Source organism: Gossypium arboreum, chromosome 9, assembly GCF_025698485.1.
Source record: "Gossypium arboreum isolate Shixiya-1 chromosome 9, ASM2569848v2, whole genome shotgun sequence".
NCBI lineage: Eukaryota > Viridiplantae > Streptophyta > Magnoliopsida > Malvales > Malvaceae > Gossypium > Gossypium arboreum.
The window spans coordinates 762,210-778,646 of record NC_069078.1 but is presented as its reverse complement, the minus strand read 5'-3'; the positions used below and the strand labels follow the sequence as shown (position 1 = coordinate 778,646).

Genomic DNA, 16,437 nt, shown 5'->3' with positions numbered 1-16,437 from the left:
ACTGAAGAAAAAGATGACAATTTCAGAAAGAAGAATGGGTAAATAGAATTAATAAATTCCCCCCTTCTCTCATCCTCCTACCTATATATATACCCTTATGGCACGATCTTCACAGATCGTTACCACCACACAATCCTAATTATTATGTTTCCCATTATGTAACTAGTCGGTCCCAATCAAACCAAACTAGTTTTGGAGTCTATCTTTCTCCTAACCAGCCACTTAATTCTCTAAATTTATTGCTAGTGTCCCCAACTTTTTGATACTATTCAATCAGCTCCTTGACTCTTCTTTGAGTTCTAGTCTCTTGGAAAATCAAGTGTGAAAATTTAATTCAACCTATACCGTTGGATCTAGGGGAGCTCAACTACAAATAGACATCTTTCCTTTATTCGTAATCATCCCATTGATAGTTAAAGAATATATTTGAGAGCATATACTTAAACACTTGGTGTACATTGCTTTCTTGTGGCTTTTCAACTCTGTTGTTGCTCTTTTTGTTTTGAGTTGCTTTCGCTATATCTTTCGACGCCTTAGAGAATTCCCCGGAGAATTCTTGTCTTTTGAGAGCTAGGCTGACTTAAGCAAATTTGAAGTAAATGAATAGCTTAAAGCCAAACGGTTTGCCAAATTAAAGTTTTAGCCTCGTGACATTAGAGTAGGCTTGTGTTAGAGTAAGTTTTTCAATTAGTTTCTAATAGTTTATAAAATTTTCTAAATTTTCTAAAATTTTATGATTTTAAATTAATTTCTAATAATTTTTATAAATTTTAAATTTTATAAATTTTAAATTTTTTATGATTTGAAATAAATTTCTAATATTTTTATAATTTTTATAAATTTATAAAATTTTATTCTTTTAATTAGTTTCTAATAATTTTTATAAAATTTATTTATTTATTTATGTTTTTATACTTCTAGAATTAATATAGACAAATGTGCATTAATGTTCAAATAAATTTAGACAACCAGTTATCCAGATTTATTATGTAATTATTTTAAAAATAACTACTTTTTTTATTTTTTGCGGACATGGCAATAGGCATGTGCTTGTACCATGTTAAAAAATGGCTCTAACATGACGTTTATTAATGATCACATTAGTATTGCTATTAAATACTAATAGTCAATATCGGTTAAAAGGCTTATTTAGTTAAATTTTTTTAGTTTAGAGATTTAATTGGATGAAAAAAATTGAGAGGAGTTTAATTTCTTTTTCGAAAAAATTTGAGTCCCCTTAAAAAAATAGTTTTATTAATACATTTTGAAATTAGTCCTGCTTATTTCAAATAAAACACATTGATGATTTACATGGATATAGATTCATAGAAGTTGTAAAATTATGTTTCCCAAAGCCTCTCCTAAGATTCCCGAAATCAAGCTTCTCACAACAACTCTGGCCCAGTCTTGCCCAATTCTCCTCCTCATCTAGTATTGCCCAATTCGGTCGGGATTAGTTAATAATTTTTTTATAAATTATTTAAAATCGATTGATTAATTAAATTAACTGAATTTAATAAATAATATTATAATATATAAATTATTTTTCTTAATCGATTGATTAAGTTAATTAATTTTAATATATTTTATCTTTATTTTAACATAAAAATATAAATTTCGGTTAATGGAAAAAGTTTGGTTGAGTAAAATTTTGATTCGGTTAAAGATTAAGAGTTCAAAAGGATTGATTAATTCCATTGATGAGATTAATGATGGTTCGGATGGATTACCCTTCGATTAACCAATTGAAGAACCTACTCCAGTCTCTGTCTTCAAGCTTCCGACAGATCAAACCAAATAGCATAATATTAATTAAGGTAAATTTTGAAACTTGAGTCATGAGATTTTGAGTTAGGGCTTGGTTAATGTTATCTACTCTCTGCCTCTGCACTCACTGTGCTATATCTGATTTTCCGTTTTTGATCCTATTGCTTGTTACACTCTTTAATCCAATTTTTTAAATGGTATCGGTTTCCAGACATAGTGGAATGCTATCGACACTATTTTCTTTTATACTATTATTAGCGTCTGCGGTCCCTGATGTGAAATTTGTTAACATTGCTATTAAAGTTCTTTAGCGGCGGTGGACGGTTCAGCTACAGCCAATAGTGGCTGCCAGTGCTATTTAACCTTGAAACCCAAAAATTTGGAAAATTTAAAAGGTAGCTGAAATTTTTTGGATTGTCATATTGACTGCATATTTGGCAGGGGAAAAAAAGAAGAAAAGATGGGGAAGAGGGGAAGAGCATGTGTGGTGGTTCTAGGAGATCTTGGTCGTAGCCCTCGTATGCAGTACCATGCCCTTTCCCTTGCGCGTCAGGTCTTGCAGTAATTTTCTTCTGTAATCTGGATTTACGGTTTTATTTCTTTGAAATATTTTGCTTTAATATGCTAGAGTTTTTGGTTGAGCTGAAACGTTTATTTTAGGCCAAATGGAGTTTAGTTTTCACAAATTTCTTGCTCAACTTCTTTATTGACGCAATGATGTTATTTTCACTTATTTGTTTGCATTATGGATTTATCATGTAATATAATGACGGGTATTGGCATGAAGGAAAGTAATCCTTAAGATAAAATGTTTGTTTGGTATTTGGTTTTATACTTGCCTTTTTTGTTGGAGGCAAAATAAGCAAGTTTGAATGCGGAAACACATTATCATTTTGAAGAATGAGAAGTTAAAAGGTTAACCTTTATTCTTGGACAAAAACTACCGCATTTTAGATTCTTATGGAATAATTCTATTAGGATTGATGATTTGTTTGTCTTTTAATCTTTTCTTGGGTACATAGTCTTTTATTAAGTTTTAAGCAATTGCATTTTGCTTTCTACCATTTTCTTTTATGTTTTATTAGTAAAGTGTATCGTTTTATATCAAATAGAAAAAAGCATACTGAGAGGATGAATGACCATGTGGAGCCTAAGTAATTGGTTTGTGCAAGGAGACTTGTGCTAAATTAGAAATGCATATGTGTTGGTTCTTCTTGTTCATTTGTTTTGAACAGAATGAATACCCCTAAACTATGTATCTACATTGTTTTCTATAGTACTTAATTAATCTTCATAGGAACAAAGCTTGATATAATTGATAGGATTTGACATATGTAGGCATTAAGGTAGCAATGACTGGCACAAACATTTTGCAGGTTATGCCTCTCTATATACTTTGGAGAAGACTGTTGACTTTCTATCATTCTTTATGTGACATTAATAATCTACTACAGTTGCCAGTCTCCTTAGTTCTTGTATTTTCCTTCAATTCATGCCTACGCCTTGGTGGATAGGCCTGAACCATTCCCATAATTTTTAGAAGGTTTAGATGGAAGAAATTAGTTATGGTAAAGACTGGCTTCTACAACTTCTAAGCTGTCATACGTTCAATTGTCGTGGTTAAAGGAAATTTCCTGTAAGGTTAGCTTTTGTAAATTAGCCCAGTATTAAAAGTTTCATGGGAAATAAGTACTCTGTTTTTTGTTTTGTTTTTTCTTTCTTGGTGTAGGATGATCAGTACTTTTTGATATGCAATTTTTATATGCCCAAATACGCATCCTCTACCTTCCAGTCCTCACAGATCTGCCACACTCCAGAAGTAGAAAAGTAATAAACTTTAATTGTCTGTATATGCTAGTCCTATGTAATGACATGCTTATCTAACATGTCCTAAATAGAGTAGAAACATTGAGAGGAAGCATGGAAAAGAAAGCATGTTGTTTTAGGAGGCACAGTTATGTCTTAGAAATAAAGAAAAAATGTTTATATTTTGTAAATGCCATGAAGAGCTTTCGTTAAAACAAAAGAGTAGTTAAATAAATGAATAAGCTGTCTATTCTTCTCATTATAATTGATTTCGCAGGCATCCTTGGAAGTGGACATTGTTGCTTATGGAGGTATACCTTTCTATGTAATAATGAATTAAATTGCACACCTTTTTTTTTCTTTCCTTTTTCCTGCCATAGAATGTTTACTTTATAGTAAAATTAATAGGAGAGAATCATGTGTACTACTTAACAACTTTCAATAAGAAAAAAAGTTAGGAAAATTTTCTTGTAGGATGGAGATTTTGTGAACCCAAATTTTACATTATGCACTATATATGAAAGATTATTCTGTTCGAACTCTAAATTTAGATAGGCTATCTTAAGAATTTTTTATATTAATAAATATACTAATTGAATGTGAATTTAAATATTTTGATAGGTTCCGAACCCCACTCTGCTGTTATAGAGAATGAATCTATTCATATTCACACAATGGTATTGTCTGGAGGAATATCATGGAGCTAAGGTATTATTACTAGGCTATTATTTAATTTTTTTCTAATTAATTCGAAGATACTTTATCCACTAATGCTCTTACTGAAGCCAATCATTCAGTTTGTAATACTTCTTTGGTTTCTTTGCTTCAAAGTTCCTCCTCCTGATGCCTTCATAGTGCAAGTGAGCTTCTATTTTCCACTAGAGAGATCCCAAGTTCTGTTTTCTATATTGTTTAGAACAAATGGTCTTACTCTAACTGCTACGAAATATTGCTATGTCTTTTCCACCAGAAATTGTAGAATCTTTTCAATGGAATCTGTCTTTCAAAGATTTTGATGTACTATCATGGTGTTAGAGATTAACCACAAATTAGCTCTTTCTATTAATTGCTTAAGAGGTAGGAATAACAGTTTTCTAAAGCTCAAGCGATGAGTGGATGGCTTATGACTTATGAGCAATGTTTTCAAAAGAGAGAGAGATAAAGAAAGGAATAGACAGAAGGGTAGGGCTTATTTTCTCTCCTTGGACCAATATCTAAATTAGTTGTTTTTCTTTTCCATTTAAATTAGGAAAAAGACTTGTTGGGGTGGGGCAGGGAGGGGAAGGATGTAGTGTACAGAATGCTTGAATGACATCCTCTTCATTTATTTTAAGAACGAGGGACCTTGTGCATACTGTATTCCCTATGAAGTTTTGTGGCTGTTTCCGCAGTGGTTCTTCTTTATCAAGCTTTCTATGATTTTTAAATGAGATTTAACCAGAGTTATCTCACACATTCTTCCTATATATTTTTGGGCTTATTTTTGTATGAGCAGGCATGTGGTTGGGTGTACATTTGTTACCTCTGCATGTGTGAATGAGTTTTGTTGGCTTTCTGGTTGTTTTCCTAGTGATTCTTATTTATCAAACTTTCTATGATTTTTAAATGAGTTTTAACCAGAGTTATCTCACACTACTGCAGCAAATTTCTTTCAATGTATTTTTGGGTTTATTTTTGTATGAGCATGCCAATGGTTGGGTTGTACACTTGCTACCTCTGCATGTGTGAATAAATTTTGTTGCTCAGTTTTTGCATTTTCAAACTTTCATTTTAACAAGGAGAAAATTCAACCAAACTCTAGTAGCCATTCTTTCTTAATGATGTGCAAAGTCTTTTTTTTTTTTTTTTTAAAAAGAAAGAGAATTCCTATGGTACATGCTTATACATGATCCATATTCTTATGGAAACCATTTTTTGAATTACATTGATGATTATACTTTTTATTTATAATCTACCTGTGGTAGTATTTACATCATATAAGGCCAATATGGATAGGTGGTGATGGAACCTTACTATCATAATTTTGTTTTTGGTATGTATGGCATCCTATTTGGATTTGGTCTACTCCACGAGGTAAAACTCTCCTGTTTCATTTAAAGCCACTGCTTTCCCAAGTTTCTACCTTAGACTTAGGTGAAACTTTGTAATGTTCTGTAGTTTGTCATGTCTTTCTTAGCATCTTGTAATATCTCCGTGGTTATCAGTATCTTGTTTTTTAGTTAGCTGCTTTTTTCTCCTTATTGCCGGTTTTAAAGGTTGTAGATGCCTAATTTTTCATTACATAAATTTAGCTACGTCTTGCTCTTTCATTGTTTTAAGAAATTCCTTTTTTTCCCTCTGAAACTCTCTTGATATTTCATCCATTTGTGTAGAATCCTCCTTCTGTTCCAACATTAGTGGCTGTAAAGTGGGCGAGCTCAATGAGAAAGTTGGCATTCATTGTTGATTGGCATAATTTTGGATTTACCTTACTTGGATTGTCTGTGGAAAGAAGCAGCCCATTTGTCTCTATATACCATTGGTAAGTTATAAGCCTCCTCTTTGGTATTGTCAAGAGGACCTTTCTGGAGCTGTGCGATGGATGGATCTTGTTTGAATTTTAAGTATCTGCTTAGGTTTGAGAAGCGTTATGGGCAAATGGCAAATGGTTCCCTATGTGTAACAAGGGCAATGCAGCTTGAATTAGCTCAAAACTGGGAAATTAGGTAAGATTTCCAGCTCAATGTTGGTTAATTATTTTCATTGTCTGATGAAATGTTATGGGAAAATGTCTAATTATATTGCATGTGGTTAAATTTACAGAGCCACAGTTTTATATGATCAGCCTCCTGAGTTTTTTTGTCCAGCTTCACTTCAGGAGAAGCGTAAGGTGAGATTCATGTTATTGAGTTCTCATAAAGATTTATGCTCCAAGATTTATTTTGTAATGGAGTTTCATTTTTAGTTGTTTTGCAGATTAAATAGGTATCTTTGTCACCCTCTTGGGGTTCGAGATTGTGTAACTGCTAGTAAGTCTTGTAAATAATCAAATTTATTTTGATTAGCAGCCTTAAAGAACACTTTTGACTGATTTTACCCTCATGCGGCAACTACAGAAATTGAGGCAGATGACCAAAATGAATCATTATTTACAACTCAAGTTGACACTGACATCTTGTTGAAGCCAAATAGGCCGGCTCTTGTTGTAAGCAGTACAAGCTGGTGAGACCATCCTCTATGAGTGCCCTATTTGTGGACTTCTTGCACTCAATATTTCTGCTTTTCTTTTTATTCTTTGTTGTACCCTTAGTTGCTCTAGCCTCATTAAACTTTTACCCAGTAAGAGCAGTAATGGAAAGAATATGCTAATAAAAAATGGTCAAGGTGACAAGTTTTGTTCTTAAAATTGACTTTTTACACAATAACTTTTCCTTAATATGGAAGAAGTTTATCTTCTGTTCTATTTAAGATCACTTAATTTCATTTTCAACCATTTTTATCATTTTATTGAAGTATAGTTATGCTCATTGTAGAAGTTTCTCCTATCCTATTTTAAGATTATTTAATTTCAATTGTAACCATTTCCTTCCTTTTATTCAAGTATGCACATGCTCGTTTTTGTGTGGTGAGTATTTATAAATCTATTTAGAGATTCATTTTCGAGAATTAACATCTTTCCAGGACGCCAGATGAAGATTTTGAGATTCTATTGGAAGCAGCGGTGATGTATGATAGACGAGTTGCTGCTTTACTGGATGAAAATGATTCTGCCGATGAAGGGGTCCTCTGGAAGGAGATCTCTGGTGGAAAGCAATACTTGTACCCTAGGTTGTTGTTCATCATTACAGGTAATGGTACTGTATGTCCCAGAAGCATTTGCTTCTGTGCTCCATTGTTTCTTAAAAATTTCCAATATTCATTTAGGCAAAGGTCCTGACAAGGAAAAGTACGAAGAGAAAATAAAGAGGTTAAACGTCAAACGTGTTGCATTTCGTACCATGTGGCTATCAACTGAGGAATATCCATTGCTTCTTGGTATGATATTCGTAATCTATTTTCTCTTCCTCATAGTTCATTAGGAAGAAGGGAAAAATCCTTCATACTACACATCCATATTCTTGCTTCATTTTACAGGTTCAGCAGATTTAGGTGTTTGTCGGCATACTTCCTCCTCAGGATTAGACCTTCCCATGAAGGTATGTCATTCTGGAGCTCCTGTTAAAGCCTTCTTAGGAAAAGAACATTTGCAGCGATAAACCTTTATCACTCACTGAACTTGTATTGGCTAGTAGGTGGTGGATATGTTTGGTTGTGGACTTCCAGTATGCGCTGTTTCCTACTCTTGGTAAACTTGTGCACTTATCATTCATGGTTTATTGGCTAATAATTTGATACCTTTTAATGCTAAAGTCTATTACTATCTGCTACTGGTTTGACTTCTGAAGTATTGACGAGCTTGTGAAGGTTGAAAAAAATGGTCTGCTCTTTTCATCGTCATCAGTTCTAGCTGATGAGCTCTTGGTAAGTGTTTTGTACTTGACAATGACAATTGGTACTTGCAAATAGAAGTGGATGATGCAAAATATCTTGATACAACCCTGCCTAGGAATCATGATAGTTCTTGTTAAGCATCCATTCTCACCTAGATCTAGATAATTTGTTAGATCACTATTGGATCGATTGAAAATTACTCCACTTGCAATCAATGTTGTAGTAATCGGACTGGTGGTCAAACCGGCTTGACCATCTATTCCCAGTTCAACCATGACAAAATAAAAAATTTCAAAATATTCTAGAAAATTTATAAAAAATAAAAATAGGAAAAAAAATTAATAAACACAATAGATAATGAGGAAACATAAACTTCCATTTTATAAATTATAACCTCAAAATTAAATATTTAAACTACTTCAATCTAGTTCAATTTGTTTTTTAACCGGTTTGATTGGTTTTTACCAGTTGAACCCTTGTTGGTTTTATGGTACTGGTTGGACTACTGGTTCATGATTCAACCATTCGGTCTGGTCTAGTTTTGATCACCATGCTTGCAACTGACACTTCATTGCAGCAAACTCCTCTTGTAGGTCGAAAATCTCATGAACTTAATCCACATCAACAAATTCCTTGAAATTGAACAATTACTCATGATTGCATCATGATGACCCTCGAACCATAGCTCCTTAGGCCCTATAAGCTACACGTTAGGGGAAGTGTGTAGCAGTAAGATTCCACATCCATCAAGTATTAGGCTACCTGTGGTCTTGTATTAAAGTTGGGTCCCTCCACCTACTACCAATTGGTTTTAGGTTGGATGCTTGACAATTCTTTTCATAAAAAAGAAGAAAATAACCTCCTACATTTTTCCATATGCAAAATTCCTTCAAAATCCTCTGCTTTTCTCTTTCCCACAGCCTATTGGTGCATCACCATTAATATTAATGCCTTTCTCCTAGGTGTGTCTGGGGTGGATTTACACCCCCTGGACCTTGAAATTCTTTGATTTGGAATCTAATGTCTCTATGTGATCTCATGTTAGCTTGTGTTTGGCTGTTGAACCTTATTATAAACATGGACCAGAATAATTAATTAAATAGTTCATTGTTATTTTGTGACTTACATTTCCTGAGACTGTTACAATGGTGGTTTCTGATATTCCTTGGTTTTCTATTTTACATATCAACATTGGCAGATGCTCTTCAGGGGATTTCCAAATGAATGTGATGCTCTGAAATCTCTCAAGAACGGTGCATTGGAAACAGGTTCTTCAGCAAGATGGGCTGCTGAGTGGGAAGAACATGCTAAGCTGTTAATATCAGAGGTTATTTAACTCATCCTTAAGCTTTTTTTTTTTATGTTCCATTTCCCTTCAAATTTTACTTCCTCTTATCTGATGTTTCTCAACAAATTATGTCTTATTCATTTCTCTCCTTTTCCTACCATACAGGGTGTATTACCCCTTTCAGCATGCTTTTTAATGAAAGATTTCCTTTAATTTTCCCATTTTTAATTGAATAAATGGACTTCAATTTGCAGGTCATATCCAGAAACTTGAAATAACCTTAACTTCAGCCATCTTGTATCAAAGCTAGCCATTCCAGCCAACTTCCTCTGCCAGATATGTTAGTTTTTAGTCGAAGTGTTTGCTTCATGGGACATATGCTTACTCCAATTTTCCCAGGGAATATCACAATCCTTTGGTTAGAACTCTTTAGATTATAGTCCTTTTAGTTCCAAAATGACAGTAAGTTTTTATTTGTGGCAGCATACATATGATCGCATGGTTTGGATTTCTCATGTTTATAGAGTGTTTGAATGCTTCGACCCCTGAAATGTATTATTATTAAATTGATATAAATACATGGCTGCTAGTGATTTGTTACCAGCTGATCATGGTGGAAAAAATCACCCATGGCTCCATTTTAACGATCATTCAGATTACGTTAATGCATAACTGTTTGTGAAAACATATGTGTATACATGCCTGCATACGTGTATGCATGCATACATATCCACAAATAGATGTGGATATGAATATATATGTACATATCCTTGTCGAAGGTCGAAGTCTATTTTGTTTTGCTCAGGAAGATTTTGATATTTATTTGTTCCATTTTACAAAAATTGTCTATTTTGTTTGAGTCTTCAGCTATTTTGTTGCTAAGTTCTATACTAGTGTGTTGCCATGCTCTTTTTTGATCAAATTTTCTATGGGAACGACTGGATGGTGTCATTATATACATGTTTTTTTTTAATGGTGAAGAGGCAAGCATCTAACGTCTTAATGAATCAAAAACATTACAGTATAAATCATTTGGGACAAATTGCAATTCACAGGCTACTACAACAATAGCTGCAGGGGGTTCCTTGAAGATCCTCAGCTGGCGAGTGTCTCTGCCTGGTTGCTGATCTCCATACTGGTGCAGCCTTTACTCTATTCAAACAAATATGTCTAGTCCAAGCAAGAGTGTGCTAAGATCGATTCCATGCTCGCATGTTCAGCTCCAAAGACCCATTCATTTCTGTTATTTTTTCCAAATGTTCCAATAGAACATTCCAAATATAATGCACCATTGGTAACACAATCACAAAAGAGAGAGGAGCATATCAATTAAGGAAGATGTGAAAATTTTGTTATGCATACCTTGTGGAATCAATAGTTTCCAAGTATCTGGAATGGGCCAACAGTCATCTTGAAAGTTTGACAGCTGTCTCACCTTCATGTACACCAGTTCGGTGTGAACCATTGTTGAAGTACTTCCCAAAGCCGTTACCCATTAGTATCATCTCTTAGTGACCAAGCGAGACTTTGCCTTATATCACTCCAAACACGCATTCAAGCAAAAAACAGAGCAGTTAGCCCTATCAATCGATATAAGACAAGTATCAATCACGCAGTATTTTTTGCCCAAGAACCTAAGCCCAAAAATATTCCGTATTTGTCACAAGGCTCACTCCAAACTTGTAGATGAAGGAGATGTTTTGCTTTAGCATTCTCCTCAATCCTAAAACCACTAGTTTTAACATGTTGGCATACTTCCTCTCATTTGACAAGAGAGATTTTTCTTAAATCCTTCCTAAAGTCCAAATAAACCTTCTCATGAATAGTCTTACATATACTAAGGGGTAACAACATGGTTTGCATCATTTAAATTAGAATGGCATATAGAATTACCTGCATTAAAAAAAGACGTTCATCCTATCTAGATTTGTTCGTGGACCGTGTCGGGCCTATACTTAGTATTTATATTAATCTCCATTGTTCAGGCTCGGCTCAAAAAATAGACTTAATTTTCATCTAAGCCTGGCTCAAATAGAAATCTAAAAGTTTGGGTTTAACTCGTCTCGCTCATATTAGTTTTTTAATATTTTTTTGTGTAGAAAAAAATTTTAAAAAATCATTAAATACACAAAAAATCACTAAAATAAATGTTTCCCAATGCATTGAGAATACATTAAAATAAAGTCACAAGTAACATTAACAAAATAACAAAATAATAGCAACAATAGCAATAAAATAAAATAAAATAAAGTGGCATCTAATTAGCACTAAAATAGTAATAGAAATAAACAAATTAACACTAAAATAGTAGCACCAAATCAACATTAGATCAACACTAGCAAATCAACACTAGAATAGTAGTACAACATCAACAAAACAATAGCAACACAATAGCAGAACAGCAAGACTAAAACAGTAACAAAATACTAGTCGAACATCCTAAACTAGCAAATAATTTTTACATTTTGGGCTGTTATTTTTTACATTTTGGGATAATTTCTTACTTGGGTTTGACTAGTGTCACGAGGTTAGAACTTTAGTTTGGTAAACCGTGCGACCTTAGGCAACTTCTTTATTTCAAATCCGCCTAAGTCAACCTAACTCTCGAAAAGCAAAAATTCTCTCAAAAATTCTCTAGGACATCAAAAATAAAGTAGAAGCAAACTCAAAAAGAAGGAGCAATGAAAAGCCACAAGAAAGCAATGCACACTTTGAGTAAATACTCTTAAATATATTATTTAACTTAAGAATGGAATGAATACAAATGAAAAGGAGGACTCCATTTATAGTTGAACCCCTCCAAGGCCAACGGTATAGATCGAATTACATTAATAGTTGAGATTAGTTCTCATCTACAATAAGAGAGTTCTAAGAGATTTAAATTCTATGCATCCTTATCCTTTAAGATTTACAATAATTATCCTAGTAAAAATACAATTTACTAAAGTGTTTACAATTTAATCATGATTCAAATAGATGGGCTATGAGTCTCTCCCAAGCAATAGGCCAGTCCTGTCGGGCCAAATGACCCCCAATAAACAAGAGAGATCAAAGTGTGCCCTGGTTGCGGGCTCCTTTGCACAGCCTGTGACACTAGGATATGCATGTTTGGGTTTGAGGGAAATGGCTTTAAAATAAATTTATTATTATAATTTAACATATTAACTATATATCTAATATATTTATAATATATTCAGGTCGGGCTAGGCCTGTGCAAAAAATTCTATCCAAGGCCGGTCCCAAATACAAAACAAGCTTTAAATCTTACCCAAGCCCATTTTTCGAGCGTCGTTTTTTTGTCTAAACCATCCCATATTTTGGGCAGGCCTTTGGGCCTGGGTAGATGGCTCGACTCACGAATAGGTCAAATCCCATCCATTAAACCATTTATGAATTTTATCAATAAGAATTTTGAGAAACATATTATTAACTCGTTTATGTAGCAAAGGAATTCGTAAATAATTTCCTTCTTCATCCATACTTCAAAATCTTAGTTGAGAACTAATTGTGTTTGGCATTGACTTCTCTGTATTAGTCCAGAAGATTATTTGAGTTTTTTAGCATTCTCTTTATGTCTTGAGAAATATCCAAATTGAGATAATACACTAAATATATTTGTTTTTGTATTAGTCTAGAAGATTATTTGAGTTTTTTAGCATTCGCTTTATGTCTTGAGAGATATCCAAATTGAGATAAGACACTAATATATTTGTTTGGTCAAGATTTTATTGAGCAAAAAGAATAAGGTTTTTGGCAAAAAAAAAAGAGGGGAAATAGGTAGTGTAGCAATATAAAATTTTTCATAAAGCATATGACACTATTCCAGGATCTAAAATAGTGAACTTACAAAAAAAATTTGAAATATAAGCAAGATAAAGAATTTTATGAGAGGAACAATTGTAATGGAGATGGAAATCAAAAAAAGTATCTTCGATGTGGAAATGAGGCAAAAAGGATCAAATTGAAAATTTTGAAAAGTTTGAAGACTAAAGTACAAATTTAACCAAAACAAGGAATACGAGTTATTAATGATTAATTGGTATAAGAATAATTTGGAATATGTATTGATGAAAATCACTTTTGGGACCAAATTGGAAAGATTAGAAAGTACAATGACTAAATCGTAAAATTTTTATTTTTTGTCGAGAAGAGAGTAAAATGAAATTTTCACCATCCAGTGAGTATTATTAAGGGTAAATGTGAACTGTGAGATTTGGATATGGAAAGTGTCTATTGTTGTGAACAAATCATGTATAGATTCAAAAAGGGACAAAATGGTAATTTATCATGAAAAAGGTATTTTGGTCATTTATCAAGAATGTATTATGGAAATTTTATTTTGATATGATAATTTATGTATGAGTTTATATAGGATTTTGGGTGTGATTATTGTGGTGAGCTTAATTATGGACCATACAAATTTTAAACACCTTCAAAACCCCCATTTCAACAAGGGTTTTTATGGTTCTTGAGAGAGAAAGTTGTGTTGGAGTATGTCCAAAGACCAATATGAGATGATTGTAATTACATACTTGTTCACCTAGTTTATTAATAAAAGGCATTGTTATTATTGTTTATGTTTCTATTTTTGTGCATTAAATAAATTGTTTAATAATAAAGTCCTAAGATTAATATGTTATCCTTAAATGTCCTTAGTCAAGTATTATTGTGGGATTAGACAAAAATAATACATTGAGACTGATGCGTAGTTGATTGATGACAAAGTATTGTCATTGACATAGGGATGTCAAAGTGTAACAGCCCACCCGGCGAAGTCTTTGTATTTGGTTACTGTTTGGTGTGTTTTTGATAAAATAAGCATAGATATAGTAGGTAAAATGTTTGTTTTGACTAAGTATAGGATTCTATGTATGCACCATTCGGTGAACTTTTTTTTTGGCGTGTTTTGTAGTTTGGTGAACTCTTCTATTTAGTATCTGCCAAACTCAGAGGCTTTGGGCGAACTTAGTAAGTTTCACAGTTGTTTAGATTTGTTTATTATTTAAGTATGATAATTTGGTTAGTGAAGTTAAACTTAGTTAAATCAGAACTATAATACAATAGATGATAAGATTTAAATTAAACTAAAAGTACTTAATCATGGAAATCCAGAGAGTTAATGGAATTATTTGATTTTTCCACTAACCTTTGTCTTTGAGCTTAAGTATATAAGGTTAGTGGTGGTCTTTCTGGACACCTTTACATTTTTTATTCTTTCTTGATTTCTTCTGAAAACTCTTTGAAAATTTAAGTTAAAAAAACCTCTTCGAAGTAAGGTTCGTAGTATTCAACTAACATATACATTAGTACCAGCTTAGTGGTAATTACTAATGAACTCTAGGTTATTCTTTAAGTCATTTACGTGTTCTTCGTTCTGAATGCATAAGTGTTAAAATGGTGTGCAAGGAAGGAAGCTTTCTGATTCTGGTATAAGTATTGTGATTCTTGCATGCATGACCAGATTTGATAGGTTGATGATTTGATATGTTTAATTATTTTTATTTTAGCTCAAAAAGATAACGACGGTCCAAGTGATAAGGGTAAAGGACCTATTAATACTGTGTTAGAGTTTCTGGTGAGTTCCTTCTTATTTCCATGTGTTGTAGTTTATTTATTTTATATTTCGTGTAAGGTAAGTATTCTTCCTCTGTAATGGATGAAAACTGTGTTAGTGTATAATGAATAAAAGATGTTTGTGTGGTTAATGGTTATCTATAATTATCAGTCTGAGTACATTTTATTAGTAAAATGAAGTAAACGCCATTCCTCATTCTTAAGCCACTAATACCTGCTTTTGAAATGTATGAAATCTATGAAATGATATGATCTTATATGTGATGAAGGAGACGTGGAGATATGTTATATATTACAAACCAAATTGGCAAATCACAATAAAACATGCTATTCTGAATGAAAATGATATAAGGAGTTAAGGGGAGAATGGATGTGAATAAATCTGAAAGGTATGCTTCTAATCCTGAATTCTAGTTACATGGCTGGCGTAAAGATGGATTAGTATGAGTTGCGTTAAGTTGGCGTACAGTATACGCCCAAGTGATATGAGTTGGCGTATTGAGTTTGTCTGTGTCTTGTACACGCCAGTGGGCGTACTCTGTGTTATACGTGTTTGATCTTCAAAAAGGTTTAGATAATGTATTAAGTGATGTATTGTATGATTTTTTTTGGAACTCATTAAGTTCATTTGAACTTACGCTATTATTCCTTTTTCCTTCTTAAGACTGTTGATAGAAGGAACATTTTGTTTAAGGACTACGCTAGAAAGCTATTACGATGGTGAGCTGACTGCTTTGTGTCTTATCATGCATGTCTTATGGGCGTGGCGCATAATTGTATTTTGAAAAATAATTGTATATAGAACTTCTTTTTGTTAAGACTCTATTTTGATGAGGTTTTTATAAAGTACTAATATTTGAATTTGAGTCAATAAATTATATTTATAAAGTTACCATATTTGAATTTATACGTCATATGAATTGTATATTATTTTCAAATTGATGATATTCCCTTCACCTTAGTAAAATAAAAGCTAAAATACGAATTATATCCATAACTTTGTAAGAATTCTTCAAAGTTTCCGCCAAAATGTTTTTAAGCCAATTTGTTTTCAAGAAGTAATACATCATTCTTGGATTCTATAACAGGGTCGGGTTTGGTATGTTACAAAAAATCAATGTATAAGTACACGTTAGAGAACAACATATTGGACTAACCTGGCATGCAAATGTATAATATCACGTTTTTCAGTGGTGACGGAACAGTGGTTTCGAAACCATAAAATTCTAGCATGTCGTCCATAAATATTATTTATATATTATTTATGAGGTCATTAAGGTCGTATTAAAATTTGGTTAAGAAATTTTAATTGTTAGACAGCTAATTAAAGAAAAGGATTAAATTGAAAAAAAGAGAGTAAAAATTAATAGCTATTGATGTTTTAGTGCCAATTTGATTTTTTATTAAATGAGGGGGTTTAATATGGTAATTAAATCATCCTAATGGCTAGTGGACAGTAATGGAGAAAAAATAAATTGATTAAAACATGTGTAATGACAATTTTGTAATTTAAAGTTAAAAACAAAATTTAA

General features: G+C 32.6%; 1 pseudogene; it reads left to right on the top strand.

Annotated features, from left to right (window-relative positions):
- The first annotated feature begins 1,618 nt into the window (after window positions 1-1,618).
- On the top strand, window positions 1,619-10,016 carry LOC108454174 (UDP-glycosyltransferase TURAN-like; annotated as a pseudogene).
- The last annotated feature ends 6,421 nt before the right edge of the window (window positions 10,017-16,437 follow it).